This window comes from Diadema antillarum, unplaced genomic scaffold (assembly GCF_040938485.1).
Source record: "Diadema antillarum isolate AM-2024a unplaced genomic scaffold, OU_Dant_1.0 seq00001214_RagTag, whole genome shotgun sequence".
Taxonomy (NCBI): domain Eukaryota; kingdom Metazoa; phylum Echinodermata; class Echinoidea; order Diadematoida; family Diadematidae; genus Diadema; species Diadema antillarum.
In genome coordinates this window covers 880,225-894,748 of record NW_027272006.1, presented here as the reverse complement: position 1 = coordinate 894,748, position 14,524 = coordinate 880,225, and the positions used below count along the sequence as shown (strand labels likewise).

The following is a 14,524-nucleotide window of genomic DNA, read 5'->3' as shown; positions in this document are numbered from 1 at the left end:
CCCTATAGACATATTTGGTATAGGATAACCAGCCTTCAAACACATCGGGATCTGGGGTGGCATCGAACCATATTAATGGCATCCAAACTGAGAATTAGTACAGTGCCATCTGCTGAACAACAATTATATACAGTGAACTAGGACAAACCAAATGCAAGATATGGGTCAATTTTAGGGGATATCGTTTTTCAGATATAGTAACAATTTACTAGAATTAATGATGCACTGCTGTTTATGCTTGATAGACACACATGTTAATACATGCATATTATACATGCATATTATACATGCATATACACACTAGAGCATTATGATTATGTAGGGCCTACATATTCATTGATAACATTAACTGCTTTTTAAAGTTTCATAACGTTTCATACAAAGTGTATAAAAACAATATTTGATTTACTTTGTCAAACATTGACAACAACAATAAAAATAGAAGGATTTGGTCAGAATTGTTTCCCGAAGTCGGTATTTTGTTTCATTTCCTTTCATAGGTATTATTTCATTTCGCGATATTTCATTTCGTTTTATATCATTTTATTTTGTCAGTATACAGTGCTACAACGGCTAGAAAATGGCGGTATAACATGTGTACATAATCATCATGCATATATGCGCAGTCCATACTCAGGCCTACATGAGAAAACATAGAAAGCATCAATGTCATGTTGAATCCACATTAAAAGACAGAACAATATATTATACTGTTAGTGGAGCAAAGTGAAAATAAGTGGAAAGCAGCGGGCCGTCTCCATAGGCATAGCTTCACTAAGTAGATGAGTTTATGGAATGATGGTCAAGAACGAAACAAATAAACTCTCGCAATGGTGCGTCTACACCATGTTCCCGGCAGCCATGGCAGCCACGTTTCAGGCCACCATGGACAAAACAGAATGGACGTGAGACAATGGGGTGAGACGGGATAGGCAAACATGACAGACTGTGGATGCCGTGTTACATTTTTAACATGTCCAAAAAAAAAATTGTCAAGGCAGTCCTGGTGCTTATGAGGATTTTTGTGTGACGTGGTAAAACAGGGTGAACGCAACGAAACACGACGGCACGTAATAAGCCGTAACAAAACAAAATTCGCTACACTGCAATTATTTTTCACTCTCTCTCGTAGCAAGGACGCGTTGCTGAGATGGATATTATTCGAAAATTTTAATCAGACAAAGTGGTTCCATTGCATTCTTAATGGGGCTAGCAATGAAACACACCCAAAAGGGGAAAAAATCAATCAAAGTTTGCATGAAAATGTGTACTGATAAGACACACACACACACACGTATAAGGGTTCTATCGCAAAACCAGCTAAATCAATTCTTCTTAAGTTGAGATATTTGTGATTAAAGCTGCAAAACACAGATAAACTAATGAGAAACTATATGATATTTTAAATCATAACTTCTTGGATATTCCTACTTATGTCACAAATGAGGTATTACTGGGAAAGGTTTAATTTTGCTCTATCTGATGATGACCTTACATTGAAACGTTTGAAAATGGAGCTTTGGTCATTTTGCAATAAAACTCTTAATATATATAATTATTATTACTGTTATTATATATATATATATATATATATATATATATATATATATTTCGCTATACATATGACACATGCGAACATAAAAGCAATACCCAACGGAAAACACCCACGACATCACGTCTGCCTCTACCTTTTGTCATTTCGAGAGAAACACCGGATCCTCTTCCTATAGTTCCAGTTAATCGGGATTTCACCTTCATAGGGATGCTACAGGCGGAAAACTCAAACGGTGACACTATATTTACTTCTGCGACAATAGCTTTTATTTTCTCTCGGACTTGGAGTTAGGATTTGGGTTGTAATAGGGTTTTAGGCTTAGGCAAGTAGAAAGACTTCGTATCTATGATGGGACTTTTTATCTTTTGACTTAACACAAATGTTCCGGTGTCATCTGTGACTCCTGTAAAGAAGATGATGATGATAACCGGTGTAACATGTGGCCAACATACCAATGCGTGATGCTGACTTATTATTTATCTCTCTTTCTTTTTCATTTGAAAGACTAAAAAAAAAACAAACTACAACAACTAAACACTCTCTCTGCACCTGAATGTACTCTGTGGACATGTGATGCTTTATTCGTCCCACAGGATGATATACCGTTTATACTGAATATTTTACTTAAACATTTATTTCATGGATATAATCATGCAATCATCGATCAGTTGAAAAAAAAAAAGGAACGACAGCTAAAGAGTGCCAGGAGTCTAACGAATTATTTCTTAGATAAAAGGGGGAAGCAGTCAAAGTGTGGTTTTTTTTTTCGTTTTGTATCATTATTCTCCTTAACTAGTTTATAATGAGTGGTTTGTGTTATGATATTAGTTTAAGTTCAAGTTCAAGTTTAAGTTCAAATTCAAATTCATTTTCTCTTGCCTTATTCGTCTAAACGGATGGCATTACTTAAAACAGTGCAACTCTTTGGATAATTTTTTCACAAATGTTATGAATTGTCAATTATGTTGTGGGACATTTAGTAATGATATTACAGACCATTTACCTATATTTCTAATGTTGAATAAGATAAGGAAAAACAAAAACATTAATCAGAATTATTCCCGTAAAATAACAGATGAAGGAATTTGTTTATTGAATGAGAAACTGATTAGTGCAGATTGGTCAGCAGTATATGATACTTCCAATGCAACTGCAGCATATGATATATTCATTGCGAAATTGAATTTTTTATATGATGATATATTTCCCTTAATGAAAGTAAAAAAAAAAAAAGATTCGCAAACCGTGGATAACTCCTTTTCATCTTCGGTGTATAAATAAGAAGCATAAATTATATAAGAAATTTTTATGTAATAGATCTTTAACAAATGAAAAGAAATATAAAGACTATAGGAATAAAGTAAATAATTTATTACGATACGCCAAGAAAAAAAAATTATTGTAATTAATTAAATGAAAATAGAAATAATGTGAATAAAACTTGGTCTGTTATAAATTCACTGCTTAATAAATCACCAAATGAAATGCCCACATTTTTTCTAAGAAATGACGAAAAAATAACAGGTTCTCAAATGATTGCAAACAATTTTAATTCATATTTCACAAATATTTGCAATGAAACATTATTATCTTTATCAAAACCTAGTTCTGATATGCATTTTAAAGATTATCTCCAATGTGATTTTTTCCATTCTTTATTTCTTAACCCTACCACAGAGAGTGAACTCTTGGAAATTTGTAATGCTTTAAAAACAACGTATTCTTGTGGTTTTGATAATCTAAGTTGTAATATTTTGAAACAGATAATATTTTCCATTGTTAAACCTCTTGTTTATATATTTAATTTGTCTTTAAGTTCTGGTGATGTCCCAACAAAATTGAAAATTCCAAAAAATATTCCAATATACAAGAAAGATGACCCGCATTTATTACAAAACTATAGACCTATATCAGTTCTCCCTGTCATATCAAAACTACTTGAAAAGTGTATATATAACCGTCTGTATTCTTTTCTAATAAAATTTGATATACTTTCTAATTGTCAATATGGCTTCAGACGAAATCATTCAACCACTCATGCTGTTATAGATTTACAAGATAAGATTATTTCTGCTCTAACCCTTAACAAATATGCTATTGGAATATTTATGGATTTGTCAAAAGCTTTTGATGTTGTTGATCATACTATTCTTTTATATAAGTTAGAACATTATGGGGTACGTGGGACACCTTTACTCTGGTTTAAAAATTATTTGTCTGATAGATTTCAATATACATCATTTAAGAATTGTTCCTCAAATTATTCATTAATAACTAGTGGTGTTCCGCAAGGTTCTATTTTAGGTCCTTTACTGTTTTTGATTTATATTAATGATATTGTTCAAAGTTCTACTATGTTTAAGTATGTGATGTATGCTGATGATACTACTTTGTTTTATACTCATCCAAGTTTGATTGATATTGAGATTAAAGTTAATCAAGAGTTAGATAAAGTTAGTAATTGGTTTAAAGTAAATAAATTAATTGTTAATTTTGTTAAGACAAATTATGTTATATTTCACCGTAATGTTTGTGATAATAATTATATTTTTGATGATGTGTTATGTTCTATTGATTCTGTTCCTCTAAAGAAAGTTGATTCGGTAAATTTTCTTGGTGTTTATATTCAGAGTAATATGCATTGGGATGTACATATAACGAATGTAGCAAATAAGGTATCTAAATGTATAGGTATATTATATAGATTGAAAAATATTCTTCCAGAGTTTGCACTTTTTTGCTGTATAATACATTTATGCTTCCGTATCTTAATTATTGTGTATCTGTATGGGGCAAATATAATAAAACCAAGATAGAAGTTTTACATAAATTGCAGAAAAAAACATTACGAATATGCTCTGGTAGTCATTATCTTGCTCATTCGGCTCCTCTTTTTCGTAAATTTAATACTTTGAATATATTTGATTTGTATACTTATAATACCGCTGTTTTGGGATTTTATTATTTCAAAGATATGTTACCTCATAATATTTCATGTATGTTTTCAACTAATAATGAAATTCATAAATGCAATACACGAAATTGCAATAGACTTCATATGTGGGTAGTAAAAACAAATTTGGTTTCAAACTCCGCAATTTTCGTTAATCTGGTATTCAATTCCAAGAGATATTTGTTCACGCAATAGCCTGTCCTCATTTAAGAAATTTTTGAAAATATACCTTCTAGCAAATCACACATAGTCATAGTCAATTTATCATATCATTTGTCTTATGTTTTTGTTTTGTTTTGTTATGTTATGTTTTGTTGTATTTGTTGGTTTTCTGTCCATGTCTACACTTTGTACCTTAAAAATCAATTATTTTGTGCATAATCGTAAGGGAACTTACTTCACAAGGCCTTTTGGCTTTTCTCAAGTTCTCTTTTTTCATTTTCACTGTTATATGTAAATGATTGATTATCCTTTTGTGTATTGTACACACACAACCTAAATTGGTAGGCAGGACTAATAAGAAGCTAGTCCAGATGGTGTCACCCTGGACTAGTGTTATTCTAGTAATGCTAGCTTGACTTGCTTATTGGACTACCGTGAAGTTAGTAATGACTACTGGACTTGGTAAGCCAAGGCAAGTAATGACTTCTGGACTTGCATAATGCTAGTCATGATGTTAGTTAACACTGCTGGACTAGGGAAATCAAGCTAGTAATGAGCATAAAACTACTCATCATGTTAGTAGTGATTGCTGGACTAGTTAGGCAAAAGATAGTCAAAGAGTGCTGGACTAGCACAAAGCTAGTCATGTCTGCTGAACTAAGTTACTAGCTTTGGATTTCCATGCTAGTCATGACTGCTGGACTAGCATGAGACTTGTAATGGATGCTGGACTATGCTGAGTAAGGCTAGTCATTGCTGCTTGACTAGAAAACGACTAGCTTTAAACTAGTGTAGATGGTGTCAAGTTACACTAACATAGAGCTAGTACAAACAGCTAGACTAGCTTATTGCTGGTCTGGCCCTTTTGACTAGCTTTCACCGAACCTAGTGCAGCATGCGTGACAAGCGAAAGCTAGTCAAGGTCTCGGAGATGAATCTGAAATGAAATTACATGTATGCAGATAATGTAACTGTGACGAAAATACATTAAAACAAAAGCAATAATATCAGGTTAAAAATCTCAAATTTTATTCATCCAACGAATCCAGCAAATTAATGTAGGCATCATGAATATCACAAATGAATCTTACATAATTGAAAAGAAATTGAATTGCAGCATTGAATAAACATATGAATATACAGGGTTACATAAAAACACTCAATGCACAATGGGAAGCATGAAATAAATCAAGAGTCGAGCTCTACAACTGCATATCCCCTTATATACAACATTTATATAAAATTGAACCCGTAAATGGCCATGTGTTGTGAACTTGCAACCCAAAAGGGTGGACCAAAAAAAAAATTATATTATGATTCATTGTTATATGAGCTCATTAAGCACATGAAATTGTGACACGGCAAGTGATAGAATAAAAAAAAAACGATGAAGGTGCGGGGGAGGTGAGGGGGAGAGGGGAGAGAAACTGTACACATAAAGTCTATGGGAGCGATTTTTTTTAATTATGTGAATAACTTTGCTATACTAGGAACTAGGCAGTTGATTTTGGTTTTTTCTTACAGCTATGACAGGTATTATAATCCAACTCCAAATGCATTATAAATTTCTCAATGATAATTATCTCAAATCAAGTCACAAAAGCTTTAATCATATGACCAAGTCAACTTAACACTATGAGAGTAAATTTATTATAATTCATAATTTTGGTATAATATGGGCTACAAACTTGATTTGAGTCTTTCTCATCCTTCTCATTATTTCAGCTTCATAACGCATGTTTTATTGTACAGTGTATTAAGAACTATAAATTATATGTGGCTATACAACTCGAAATCTGTGTCAAGGAGTAGCCGCAAGGCAAAGTCTGAAACTAAAGCAGAAATTCATTCCCAAGGATTGTGTACTAAATGTACAGTACATGTATTTTGGAATTTAATTAGAGAAATCTGACTCTGGTTGCTTTCTTACAAATGATTATAACATAGGCATATAGTAATAACTCATTGAGATAATGTGTGTGGTTCCTATACAATTTCGTTATTACAGAGTATATTTCATAAACTTTCACACACAAACACATTACTGTCCATAAGAATAAGATGTAATGAGGCTTGCAGTGATGTAACATCCAATACAAATGTAGGTACATGTAATGTATTAATCTGATCTAAAAATACAACAAACGGAACAAATTCTCTAAAAATTTCAGATTTTGACTTTCTTTTTATATCATGCCATTTTGTACAGAAAGGATGCATTTCTGAAGGTGGTATCAAGGTATGAAATCAGACTAGTACAAGACCGATGTTAGTACACAAAACAGTCTGTCCAAAGGGGTTTTCCGAGGTATTGTCATGAACAACATTTCATAAATATTCTTTATCTTTAAGGTATCTACTTAAAACATATCTTGACTGTAATGCTTTCGGGTCTGGAGAGCAAGATTTTTTTTTCCTCTCTTGGGGGCCCTATCCTCTGCCCCCCCCCCCCCCCCCCGAGCTCCAAGGAGGTTATCATAGGTATTGAGGCATTGTCATGAACGTATATTCTTCACCTATAAAGATATCCACATACACCATATCTTGCCTATAATGCTTTTGGATCTGGAGCACAAAAGTTTCTCCCATCTTCCCTTGCCCCCCCCCCCCCCCCCCTCGACCACATGCTCAACATGAACAACCTTGGGACCCTACCCACTAAGGATGATCCCAACCAAGTTTGACTGAAATCTGGACTCCGGTTTGAAGAAGATGGACATGTGTTTTTTCCCCTTGGCCCCCACCACCAAAACTTGGGTCTTTCCATGAACAAACTATATTCTTTATAGGTAAACGTATAGATCTACAAATAACATATTAACTGCATTGTTTTGGGGTCTGGAGAAGAAGATTTTTAAAGATTACCCCCTTTTTCCCCTTGGGGCTGTCCCCCTGGGCCACATGCTCCACATGAACAACTTTTGGTCCCTACCCCCTAAGAATGATCCCCACCAAGTTTGGTTGATATCCGCCCACCAGTTCTTGAGAAGAAGATGAAAATGTAAAAGTCTATGCACGACGCATGACGAACAAAAAGCGATCGATCACAATAGCTCACTCAAGCCTTTGGCTCAGTTGAGTTTAAAATAGACACAATGAACATTACCCACTTCACTAGCAGTTATTAAGACCACATTTTGAAAACAGTACATGGATCGACCAGTCTCTGTCCTAAAAATAGATCATTTTTTTTTTCACCAGAAAGCCAGTTTCTGACTAAAGGCAGTTTATTGTGTTACTGATATTTGATCATCTAATATTCAAATTAAATATCAACTAGCACTAATTGACAAAATTTGAAACAGTTAACCAAAATAAACTAACAATTATACCTCAAATGACCTTGTTTTTTTACTTTTGAGGCTTTGACCCTGTCATGTGACTTCAAAGTGTGTCATAAGGGGAAAGTTACCATAGTGCACCTATTATCCAAGTTTGGTTACGATTGAAGTTCAAAAAAGTTACTGAAACTGTAACAGATGGACACATGGAAGGAAGCATGGATGAACATACAGAATTTGGATCGTTTTGTGTCATCACAATATTTGGTGAATACTGCCAGTTGTTTGGGAAAATAAAATCTTCCCTATGATAAGGTTGTTTTCAGGGCAGCTTGAAGTTTCAAAACAAACTCTTTTCATCGACGAGCCCTGTTCTACTTTTAGTGTTGAAGTGCTGCAGTACGTCCTGGTAACAGCTTCATGTTCAACTACAGATGAGCCTGATGAGGCTACTCTTCAACAAGAATGTAAGTTCCAACTTCAGAGGAGCATTTAATGTATCTCAAAAGAGGAAAAAGCAAGGATATGTACGTAGGCCTATACACCGATGGTAGCTGTCTCTTCTCGTTGGGCTTCTAATCTAACGTTGGAATTGTGTTCAGTCAGGGGCTTGGTGGGAGCTGCAACTACTCTCTCTCTGCCTGAGTTGATGAGTGGTGTCATAGCTCCTCAAGGTCTCCAAACGATACTCAATGAATCCCGAGATCCTTGTCATACAGGTACTCCTGAAATATAAGAATGCATTGTAGGTCAAAGCTTTTTCTCGAGTCTCAACAAATTTCACTTTGGCACAGAGTTGACTATAACTGATGAAAATCTGATAGCAGTAGAAATACATGTGGTGGCATTCTTATGGAAGAAAACGAGAATAGGTTTATAATAAATGAACGGCGCAACTGGCATGCTGGAGCTTACGTTACATTACGTTACGTTGGAGTTTACGTACATCCAACCTAAGTCATGGAATCAGACCAATCTGCACACAAAATTTATTAGACATCTATGAACATGTACATCAAAGATTATCAAAAGCCCCCACATTGCCTGTATATTTGCCCAATGATTTAATTAAGACATAGATGCAATTAATTTCCCTGTACAGGCCATTTTTTTTTTTTTTTTTTTTTTGGGGGGGGGGGGGGGGCTCATGACCATATCCTGAACAACTTTGGGTCCTTGCCCCCTAACTAAACAAGGATGATCAACTCCTAGTATGGGTTGAATTCTGTCCACTATCTCTGGAGAAAAGTTGGAAATGTTCAAGTTTTTGCAAGCTAGATGAATAAGATACCATGTATGTCACTTAAGCTTTCTGCTAAAGAGGGCTAAAAAGTTGTAGATCACATAAACTTATGAGTATAAACTTACATATCCTTGTGCACCTTGTGTGGTGTCTCACAAAGTGGGGTACTGCATCGCAACTGCCTTGGCTTCAACGCGTCTTTTGCTCACTACTTGGGTACCTGAATTTAAAAAGGAAGCAAGAAGAATGTTAATCATATTCTACGAAGCAAATATATAACATCAAAAAATTGACCCTCATTTCAATCTTTTAAGGGGCTGAACTATTTTCATGTTTTTTTTTTCTTGGCATTAATTTCTATTGCTATTCAGTACCGCTGTTTCAAGTACATTTATTCATGTGCTTCTTACACCAAATATCAGTTAATACAAATGAAAATTTCATGCAGATGGGTTAAGTGTGGATGTGCACAGTTAGTAGAAAAATACAAGATGTGATTATCCATCGAACTTTATGGCAAATCAATTTCCATTTTTTTTTATTCATCATTATTACAATTATATCATAAGTATTAGGACTATTATCATTTACATGTGGCCCAATGGGGCTACCAAGAAAATAAGTCAGCGCGGAGTCTTGTAGGTACACTCTGTTTACATGTTTCATACAAGTATATCAGTCTTTATTTTTAAATCTATAACCATCACTTCATTTACAACGTTATACTTACCGGTCCCTTCATTTTTTTTTTTTTTTTTTTTTTTTTTTTTTTGGGGGGGGGGGCACATTTTAGACTGTTATTCTCTATATTTGAGAAGACAAAAACAAAAGTGAACAGGCAAATTAGATGGTGCTATATTGCATGGAAATGTATAGTACAAGACATGACAATGGGAAACTGGTTTTCCAGACCAGTATTCAAACAATTGAACTTACGCTGTACAGTTTTCTGCTTCCATTATCAACAAGAAATATGCTACGATGATCTGGATAAGCAGGTGTCTCCTTGGAGCAGTCAGAACTCCTTCCATCAGCTATTGAAGTATCTCCTACCCCTTGGAGTGATGTGTGTGTTGAATTCCTGGGCAAATAAGTAAAATTTAAAGGTTTTACAAATCATACAAATTATGGCATGAGGATAATAGGTCCCTCCAGTTTACATTATAAACTTGAAGTGCAAAATCATTTAATATACATATTTGCCATAAGCAACGTTCAGCTCTACTTACACAACTCAAGACTGACCATAACATGGTTTTCACTTCTGTCGATACAGCAAGTACACATTTTTCTTAAATACGAGTACTAACCTCTCAAGGCTTTCATTTTCAGAGAGAAGGACAGCTCCAAAACTGCTCCATGAAGAATAATTAATACTTGAAAATCATTTCTTCAAACAAAACAAAACCTACAAAGCTTTCAGTCTCTTAATGTAGCCTCTTATGTAATTACTGAGACTCTAGAATGTAAAATAAATGTGAATCAATTTCAAACTAGTCTCCCTTCATTAATCATCGTGGAAAACAACAGAATAGCTTACAGCAGGGTTAGTGCAATGGAAGTCCATATCTCAGAGGCTCCTTCGCTGATGTTGGCCCGGTGTTTCCAGCATTCGTCAACCCTGCATTCAATGGCTAGTCGTTGGCCACATCTGTTACATGTACTTCTTCAATCTGGTGATCTGCACCCTCGTAGTGTGACAGAGACTGTACAGCTATCAATCTGTCTTCGTTCTCCAAATGATGACCCCTATACCGAGTTCCTTTAAATCACCATCACTCCCGAAGAACTGTCATGTTACGTCTTTTTATCTGGAGGAAAGCATGAAAACACAATGTTCAGAAATGGATTTAGAACTCATCTCCACAAGACAATATGCAGTTCCGTTTTGTCCGACACAAATACTAAGTGTGCATCAATAGAAAAGCTAGAAATTACTTTTTAGCTACATCGATCAGCATATTTAGAAAGACCCAAAGATGATCTCTGCCAAATTTCAATGCCTAAGGTCACCTGTAACTTTCATAAAAAACAATGTTCAAATATAGTACCCGTTGTTGTCTGCTAAAAGGGGGATCGATCTCCATGATGTGTGAGCACGTTGATCTTCAGCTAGAAGTGTGATGTCACAGTGGACTAACACTTAACAGTGCATGCATCGTATTTCTTACTTAGATGATTGCCACACATGACGTGGGAGTGCAATAGCACTATGGTATTCTCCCAGCTGTGTGGATGCTCGAATGTGGTGGCAAATAAAAGTCCTTTTTACTACATAGGTCATCACAATTATATAAATCACCAAATTTCACCATTTTTTTTTTATTACCGTATCAATCGAGATCACCTTCTGGCAACACAGTGTCAGTGATTCGGCTGTCGACTCAATAGCAATGTAGAGTTTCTAGACGCTTCTAGTCTATTGCATTAACCCTATTTCAACTGGGCTATTGGAGACCAAGTTTTTACGGGGGGGGGGGGGGGGTCAATTTGACCCCCCCCTTCAGATCTCGGCCGCCGATCGCGCGATCGCCGCAAAATTTTGCCTGAAAATAGAGCCGGATGTCAACTACAAGATTACACGGTCATACAATAGAAAAAATGTTGATTTTATATTTTTGAATAAATTAATTATGCAAATTTATGCATGAAATTATATTTTTACATATAACTCCAACAAAAAGACTGAAGGATTGCTAAATTTTTGTGTCAGAGTTCCTCAAGACACATCAAACAATTTTCTTTTTAAAAAATAGCGCAGTCAAAATCAGTTTCTTTTGTTTTTTTATTGTTTTGTTAATTTTTCTTGTATTTTACTGTTTGTTCGATCTTTTGTTTTCCATTGTTTGTTTGTTTTTTTCCAAAATTTGTTGCAGGCACTTTTTCAAGCTTATCTACATTAGAATTGATTAATTTCAATGGTTAAAAGTTGAAATATCTCATTTATATCAATTAAACAAAAAAAAACCAAACAAACAAACCACAATTTGCATAGGATTTGCACAGAAATCATGAATTTGAGCTGTTTTCAGGTTGACATGCATACATGCAAAACATTGCGTAACTTCAAAACGGTGTACCCGGACGTCGCAAATTTGGTCTCAAAATATGCGGGAGACTTCAATGAAAAAAAGTCATGAAATGACGCGGCAAAATCTTTGCGCGTTGCGGAATCGTGGGGTGAAATGTCGAGAAGGGGGTCAATTTGACCCCCCCCCCCCCCCCAGTTAAAATAGGGTTAATTATAGCACAGCTAAATACGTCGATCTCTAACCGTGGTCTAAACTCGACCAGACGTCTCCCTCTACATACTTTACAGTGATCATCTCTGTGTGCATGATGCTATGCTTGTAGTCCATGTAGAGTTCATACCACTGCACTGTAGGCCTAACGTTAGGTCTATAATACCGCAATGAGAACCGGACCTAGGCCCTAGGATATAGCTTATCCTGGAAAACCGTTCAATGTAGGCCCTAGATGTTTAACAGTGGTCTAGGTTCTGCTTCTACTACGTTCTAGGGCTAAATCGTGATATCGGTCCCCTCTCATTCTGCGTGTGTGTCTCCACTAATGCGCAAAGTCTATGGAGGTTGAAAGAAGTCCCCAGCTATAGCGGTGAAGGGTGAGTGGGGACCTAACCGGAGTTCTAGACTACCTACTAATACTAGTTGGGCCTAACCCGTTAGTAATAGTAGGCCTATTTCGTGTTAATGCTGTTCTAGTTGGAATAGAATAAATGAGTAGGGCCTACAATTAACGCCAACGGTTGTGAGACTTGTTTAGACTAACGGTTAGACTTTTACAGTTAGACTTAGAGTAAGCCCTACCTCGGTAGAACCCCAACTTAAGTACATGTAGACTAGACCGTGTCTAGTTCTATTAGTTTCTCTAAGATCTAACATTATACACTGTTAGTAGTTAACGTTAGACCTACGACTAACGTTCTGGAGAATTTAGACTGAGAGTTTAGTGTGTCCCAATATTTTCTGAAACGCATAATGTTATTGTTAATGTTAGAACTTTTAGAACTCTATTAGAAGATAGCTCCTGATGATCGATGTATCATGAGAGGCATTTTTTCAACTTCGCTCTATAGGTGCCTACAAAAGTACAAGTAGCCCCCTCACACAGTTACAATGTCAGATGTACAATGTCAATTACGGTTACATTCGCCACTCATTTTTGTTAATTTTGGAAATCATAACCTGGTCTAGACTCTATTTTGTTTGAAAAATGCGTTTCTAACGTTAAAAAGTTAAAGACTTTATAGTCCGCGAATAGGCCGAGCCCCATCCCAACATGCACAAGACTCAAAGTACGTAGTATTAGATCCTAACACCTAACAGTTGAGTTTCGGCCTCGGATTCTAGCTGTTAGGTGTTTATGGTAAGGTAACTGCGACCAGCCCCATAGCTAACTGTGTACACTAACGTTACAAGGAGCGTCCCGGGCCCGGGGTTATTCGTAAGGTAACTTAGATGGTCGTTTACGGAGAGGTAGTAGCCCATAATACTGGAAAAACTCAACAAGTTATAATTAGATCGATCTATGGTTTGCTTACCTTCAAAAATGTGAATAATATCTCCGCCCCACTCCATTTGAAGACAGAAATTTTCTCACGTCCATTACATCCAGGCTCTGATTCTCACGATTGCACACGCACGTAAATCCTATGCATATAATACACGCACAGCACATCGTATACACATGCACACAGTACGTCCACGCACAGGCGACAGACGCGTCGCTCAGGTAAACCTTCCCGCGCCCAAACCAGGGGAAATTGCGGCTGGTGATTGGCTTAAAGTAAACACATGACAGGGGAATTCTCAATTTCTATTGGCCTAACCAAATGCATTCAAATATGTATTCACTGGAATTCACCCTAGTTCTGCCAGCTTGACTTACTAGTTCACGGTAGTTCCTTCAGTTTTACTAACATGCGCTGTTTTCGTAAGATCAACGAGTTTATGATAGTTTCTCCACTTCGACTAGCTTTACACTAGTTCCTCCACTTTGACTAATTCTTGGCGTATACACTGCAAACTAGTACAGCATACAATTTTATGCTAGTCAGACTTGATTGACTAGCTTTGGGTTAGTAAACCATGGCCTGATTTAATCCAGTAGAGCATTACTAGCTGCATTGCCGCATTTTACTATCATCATGTTCGTATAGCAATTTTTACTAACCGTGCTCGACTAGTTTAATGCTAGTCAGGCCAGGAATTGACCCATTTAGGTTGTGTGTGTACGATGACACGTGTCCCCATTTGAGCACACAATAGTAATGTTACAATAAACGAAATTCACGTTTGAATCGCAAACGT

General features: G+C 35.9%; 1 long non-coding RNA gene across 2 annotated transcripts; it reads right to left on the bottom strand.

The window, feature by feature from the left end:
* Positions 1-7,416: 7,416 nt before the first annotated feature.
* Positions 7,417-14,305, bottom strand: LOC139744853 (uncharacterized). Of its 2 annotated transcripts, none has more exons than XR_011711848.1 (4): positions 13,756-14,305; positions 10,131-10,275; positions 9,320-9,405; positions 7,417-8,676 (listed from the first exon to the last, which is right to left on the bottom strand). It is a non-coding gene; the product is annotated as an uncharacterized lncRNA (long non-coding RNA). The 2 variants fall into 2 exon arrangements; XR_011711849.1 differs by having other exon boundaries at positions 9,320-9,402.
* Between the last annotated feature and the right edge of the window lie 219 nt (positions 14,306-14,524).